At 39.6% G+C, this 6,623-nt stretch overlaps 2 protein-coding genes across 6 annotated transcripts in view; one reads left to right on the top strand and one right to left on the bottom strand.

The window, feature by feature from the left end:
* Positions 1 to 6,623, top strand: part of STXBP4 (syntaxin binding protein 4) — a 244,315-nt gene that overhangs the window by 16,846 nt on the left and 220,846 nt on the right. The window contains exon 2 of one of the 5 annotated variants that reach the window (XM_069067473.1): positions 1,698 to 1,778. The exons of the other annotated variants lie outside the window; for them this stretch is intronic. The gene's annotated coding sequence lies outside the window, so the exon portion shown is untranslated. The remainder of the gene's footprint in view (positions 1 to 1,697; positions 1,779 to 6,623) is intronic. 5 annotated transcript variants of the gene reach the window in all.
* Positions 1 to 6,623, bottom strand: part of COX11 (cytochrome c oxidase copper chaperone COX11) — a 234,639-nt gene that overhangs the window by 25,143 nt on the left and 202,873 nt on the right. The gene's annotated exons all lie outside the window — the stretch shown is intronic.

Raw genomic sequence — 6,623 nt, 5'->3', positions numbered from 1 at the left:
GGAGACATGGCTGTTTTGCTGGTACTTTGTCTGTCTGTTTTGATGTTGTTTTGCCAGATTTGTCCACTGGTGAAGACAGTCCTTTTGTTGAAGAAGTCCTGGAACCTGGCTGTTCACTAAGAAGCCCTGAGACTGTCCTGCAGACAGAGAGTGAATACTGTCCACTGGTGAAGGACAGTGCTGTTGTTGCAGGGGTCTGGAGACTGTCCTGCAGACAGAGTGAATACTGTCCACTGGTGAAGGACAGTGCTGTTGTTGCAGGGGTCTGGGAACCTTTCTGTTGGTTCAGAAGCCCTGAAGAAGGATTTTCTTGTTGTATGTTTACAGAAATCCTGGGAGAGGGCTTTGCTAATGTGTTCAGGGGTTCTAGGACTGTTCTACAGACAGAGGATAAATTCATGAAGGGATTGGCAATGTATCTTATGGCCTTGCTAAGCCTTGTCTCCCCAGGAACTAAGATTGCTGAGAACTTGCCTCCTGTCAAGATGAAGAAAAGACCTCCATTTGGGTATTAAGTGCTGTGTTTAAACTTGATGTAACTCTGGGGTAGATTCAATTGTGATCCAGGGGTGGGGAACTTTTGACCTTATTGTGCTCTGTGTTTGACAAATGAAGGTACTTTACCTATGTTTGGAAACTAATCTCCATTTGAGAAGAGGGGTTTTGTGGTGGACCAAATGAAGGTATAGCCTAGGGGTGGAGAAGTATTTAGAACAGGGACTTTGTAATTGATTGAATGATTGGAAGGTCCTGGGGTGCAGTAGTACTTGGAGATTATTTAATCACACTTAGTAAATGCTGTATTTTGAATGATGTCATGTTTTGATCTTCTCTGTTCTTGGTTGGTCACTGAGTAAAATGGAGAGCACCTATGCTGGTATTCTGAACCTTGGGAAGTTGCCTTTGCTTGGCATTATATTACAGGCAGCCAGGTGGCACAGTGAGTAAGAGCCCCCAGCGTCAGACCTGGGATCAGTTCCAGCCTCAGATACTCGGCACCCACACAAAAATAACTGGTCGTGTAATCTGGAGCAAGTTATTTAACCCCGATTGCTTTATTAAAAAAAAAAAAGTAGTGAGAGGTAGTCTGACAAGTACTATTGGGCTTCTGCCTGCATACATGTACTAGTCACAGTTTACTGTGTTTTCTATCTCTTCGTGCACCTATGATTTCATCAGTGTGGGTAACACCCTTCTATGACTTCGTGTAACAGAACACCATTTAGAGTGGCTCTGTACCAAAAATGCATCATTCTTCTGCACTAGCCTGGTGATGAGCTTCTCTGACCACCATGAAGTTGTTCCTTGGAGTCTATCACCAGGCCTATGCACCAAAACTTTCATCTCAGCTTACATTCTATATGCATAGCCTTTGAGAATCCTACGTCACCACCGCTCCACAATGTAATGTCCAATGGGGACATTGAATGGGATTTACACTTTGCATGTTGTTCACAGAGTCATAGATGAGTTTAGAAATCATTTAGTTTAACCCTCTCGTTTTAGATCAGGAAACTGAGACCTGGAGAGACCAGATGATTTGTCTTTAATTGCATCTAGTGCCTTCCTCCTGTTAATTGTTTCCATTTTACCCCATATACAACCTGCTTTTACACGGTTGTTTACTTGTTGTCTTCTCCACTAAACTGGACTTCTTCAAACCCAGGGACTGTCTTTTGCCTCTCTTTGTATCCTAGGAGTCCAGAACCGTGGTCTGCACATAGTAGGTCCTCTTAAAATGTTTGTTGACTGACTGATTGCCCAAGGTCACATATAGGGTAAGTAGCAAAACCGGAATTCACATCAAGATCTCTGACTCCAGATCCATCAGTCTTTTAATTTCACCACCTTTTGGTGCTTAATAAAGATTTGTTGAATCGAATAGGCAGCTTTGTCTGGGTTTTACTTTCACATCTAACAGTTAATGAGCTGTGTAACTACGGGCCATTCACTTAGCCTCAGTTTCCTTGTCTGCAAAATGAGGGTAATGAAATCTATAGTACTTGGCTCATAGGTTTATTTCAAATCTCAATTGAAATAATGCACGTAAAAGTGCTTGGCAAACCTTCAAGAACTATTCAAATGTCAGTATTAAGTATTTTTTAGGGAAAAGAGAGAAAAGATTCTGTCTAGTCAGTTTCCTATGACTTATTTTAATTTTTTCTACAACATACCCAAGAGATTTTTAATTATTACCTGAAAGTAAAGGAGGTGCAAGCATTGGCTTTCATAGTATAGTCATGGCCCATGATGTTGCCAACTTTCAGCATTTCTAATTGAAAAAAATCACATTTTAATTTTTTGTAGTATTTTTATTTCCTTTTGCTCATTTATCCCTCAGGGAGAAGTGCTCTCTTCATCTTAAAAGCGCTCTTAGCACCATTTTTTGTACTTATTAGGGCTTTGACTTGGCAAATGGGACCAAGTCAGTGGGGATGTGCTAGGCTCCAAGGTAGGGCACATAAACCTAAGGGATAAAAATACCTAAGCTTTTGGGAAGCTTTTTGGGTTCCATAAGACTTCCTGCAGTTCAGATCCCTCCATTTCAGGAACAGAATCAAGCAACAATCATTTAAAGTACCTACTGTTTGCTCAGCACTATGTTAGATGCTGGTTATACAAAGGCAAAAATTAAACAGCCTTGATTATTAAGGAACTTTATTGGAGGAGATAACATGTGCATACTTAAGTATGTGCAAAGTAAATACAAGGTAATTTGGTGGAGAGGAGCACTAGCATCTGGGAGCTTCAAGAGAGACTTCATGTGGGAGATAGCATTTGAGCTGAGCTTTGAAGAAAACTGGAGATTCTAATAAATGGAGGTGAGAAGAGAGGGCATTCCAGGAATAGAGTACAAAGGCATGGCAGCCTTTGGAGATGGAAGACTGGGTCTGAGGAACAGCAAAGTCTAGTTTGGTCAGGTTGGGTAGATCTTGCCTGCAGTAAAGAAAGATAGGGTGGTGTAATGGAAATGCAAATTTAAAGATCTTCCCTGCCCCTAGGCTAAAGTGCACCTGGAGTGTGGGGTGGGAGGCTTGTTTTTCAGTAGATACTTCTTGATTGGCCAGCGGGTCAATAAGGTTGTTACATTTTCTGAGCCAAGAGAAGGCTATATAAGCCCTGATGTGTAGGTTTGTTTTGGGGCTCACTTTGAGAAGTGTTCTGTGATTTGATCTGAATTCTGGGAAGCCGTTGTTGAGAGTCCCCCGGCTTTGAAAAACCCAGATGTTGATTGGGTATGGATGGGTTGGACAGTTTGGAAATCTGTCTACTTGATCTGTTTCTGTCGATAATTCTGTCTGTATATTCTGAAGTTCGGGGTGCTGACCTCTTTCCCCTGAACTAGGTAAACAATACATCTATGGCTGATTAAAGTAAGCTTGTTAACCCATTTTGAGTTGCTTTCCTTTATCAAAGCAGATCCAAGAACCTGTGGTGGCAGCGACCCTGAGGACACTTGGGGTGCCTGCTGCTACAGGTGGTTATTTAAATAAGGCTAAAAGATAGGTTGGAACTAGATCATGGAGGGACTTAAATGTCAAAGTGAGTGATTTGTGTTTTATCCTTTAGAGAATATACAGTTACTGAAGATTTTTGAGCACAGGGAACAAAGAATATTTTGGTAGCCATGTGAAGGGCAGATTACCCCATGTTAAATATGTGAAGGGGAATAATGAGAATGAAACTAGGAAGGTAGTTTGGTGCAAGGTTGTGAAGTACTTTAAATGCCAAACAGAGGAGTTTATATATGGTAATAGGGAACCACTAGAATTTATGGAGCCAAGAGTTGAAATCCCTAAATGTTCTTGGTCACAAGGGAGGCCACTGAATAAGCATACGTGTATTAGCATTCTGGAGAAATCAGCTCCAGAGAACTAAAGCTTATGAATTATACAGCCATTCTTAAAACAACTTTTTTTTTATGGCAATTGAACTTTCCTTATGGTCTGCTAGATTCCTGCGTAATCATCCACTAGATGGCATGCTTGATCATTTTTATTGAGCTGGATGTAGTCCTCTCTCCAATTCAGTAAACCCTTAGCAAGTATATGTTGTGGTAAGGCATTGGGTATATAAAGATGTACAACAAAGCAATACCTTCTCTTAAGGAATTTACAGCCTAATAGGACGGTTTTGAACTATACAGAAATAAATATGATACAAAGTAGAATGTAATAGGAGCAAAGTTGTCCGGGAAATTTGCCTGACTTTCAACAGAGGATAACTTTATGGAAGAGGTGGAAATTGAGTTAAAGCTTGAAGGAGAAGAAGGATTTCACCAGGAAAAAGAGGAAAGATGGACCCTATTTGGGGACCTTCTGTGAAGGTATGGTCTAGAGTTACAGAGGATAGGTAGGCGTTGGATGGGTTGAGATCTGCATCTTTTGGAGGGCACTTCCAAATAAATGAGATCATAGACCCATTGGAGTAATCGCCATTTTATAGATGAGGACAATGAAGAGAAATGAAGTGACTTGCCCATGCTTATACAGTTCATTTGGTGTCAGAGTTGAGGGCTTGGACCTGGGTCTTCTGATGCCAGCTCCAGTGCTGAGTTGACCTCTAAACTGAACTGAATCTCAGAGAACTTGATTTTATTCTCTGACTTGTCTCCTTCATTTGGGTAGGGGTATTTCAATATCTCAGGAGCCATTACCAAAAAGTAGGAATGTGCTTCATTCTATATCTAGTTAACAATCAGCTGTCACTCATTTAACTGATAACTTTTCCATACATGCATCCTATGAGTGTCTTAAGACATATAACTAAAAAGCAACAGAACTTTTTAAAGCAATAGACCAGAAAGCAGTCATCCAAGTCAGGGGACCCTGCAGCCTCTAGATCCTTAAGTACAGCCCTTTGATTGAGTCCAAACATCACAGAACATACCCCTTAATAATGGGATTTGTTCTATGAAGTTTGGATTCATTCAAAGGGCCACACTTGAGGACCTAGAGGCTGCAGGTTCCCTACCCTTGATCTAAATGAATATTGCCTTCCAAAGTAAATGTTGTGGGAAACTTTATTTCTTCCAAGAAAGTTGCCTAGCTGTAATGTGACAGTAGAAAGAAGACTGGATTTGGAGTGAGACCTGAATTCAAATTCTGGTTCAACTTCTTAATAACGGAGTGACCTTGGGCTAGTCACTTAACTTCCTTGGACCTCTGTCTCATCTTAAATAAGCCTCTTAAAACCAGTTCTTTTTATCTCCTCTTAAGTCTATTATCTCATTTGTGGAATTCTTATTTAGGAACTGCCTTTTAGGTCTTTTTATGAGCCACATAAAATGTCTTGTTACTTTATAATGGTGACTTGTATGTAATTTTTGTTGTGCAGTAAAATGCCTCTACCCGTGTACCTTGTAAAAGCTCTTGGCTTCTCAAAGACTTTTTTTTTTTTATTTTCAGGCTCACTTTTCAAAAGTTCTTGATGATTGAGGCCGTTAGAAATTTGGCTTCTCAATACATGAAATGCTGCTGTAATTATTAAATATTTTTGTTGTCTCATATAAAAATGGCCCCAGTTGGATAAGTATTACCGTGATCAGGTGTTGAGATCAGAACTTTCTGATGATATGCTAGCTATCCAAATAGTCCTTTTTCTATTCTTTAAAAAAAAAAATTGGAGCAGCTATGTGGCACAGTGAATAGAGCACCAGCCCTAGAATCAGGAGGATCTGAGTTCAAATCCATCCTCAGACACTTAACACTTACTAGCTGTGTGACCTTGGGCAAGTCACTTAACCCCAATTGCCCCTCCAAAAAGCAAAAAAAACAATTATAAGTATTTATTCTCTTCCTAGCTCCCTACTCCTCATTAAATACACATATAAAAACTATTGTAGTGTATATGCTCATTCTAGGCAAAGCAAATTCCATCATTGGCCTTGTCCAAAAATGTTTGTCTCATTCTGCTTTTTGAAAGTTCATCACTGCCTCTCAGGGGGTAGGTAGCATGCTCCATCATTCGTCCTTTGCAATCATGCTTTGTAGCTCAGAGTTCTACAATCTTTCAAAATTATTTTTCTTTATACTGTTGTCCTAATTGTATAAAATGGCATCTTGTTTCTGCTTGCTAAACTCTACAATAGTTCTTTAGTCTTTCTCTGTTTTCTCTGGAACAATCCATTTTGCCATTTCTTGTGGTACAATAATTTTTCATTCTATTCAGTAACATCCAGGTGGTTCTTAATCACAACAGAGATTATATTATGCTACTGTTACCACCAAAGACTTATTTTTTCTCCTTTTTGAATTAAAGAAAAGAGGTTTCTAACCCACCCTAAATAGCCAGCAATGCTGCTAAACAGTTTTATAACATTGTTCAAATCTCTTCTCTCTTGGCTTCAATTTACTCATCTATAGAATCTCAGAGTTGTAAAAAATACAGAGGTAATACCCCCTTTTGTTACCATTATTTGAAAGAGTTCTAGAAATGTTAATGATCACAGTATGTCAAGAGGAAAACATTAATAGCAGATATTGTCAAATATGAGATGAATTGTGTCTATTTGCAGATAACCTGATGGTTTGGAAGGAGGGAAGGAACAAGCACCTAGGTCTTATTATTGTCACCATTTTATAGCTGAGGAAACAGAGGCAGACAGAGGTTAAATGATTTGG

Source organism: Petaurus breviceps, unplaced genomic scaffold (genome assembly GCF_028583685.1).
Source record: "Petaurus breviceps papuanus isolate PSGF00001 unplaced genomic scaffold, PetGlider_PUasm1.0 90750, whole genome shotgun sequence".
In the NCBI taxonomy this organism is placed as follows: Eukaryota; Metazoa; Chordata; class Mammalia; order Diprotodontia; family Petauridae; genus Petaurus; species Petaurus breviceps.
Note: the sequence above shows the minus strand (reverse complement) of the source record. Positions and strands in the feature narration are given on the sequence as shown.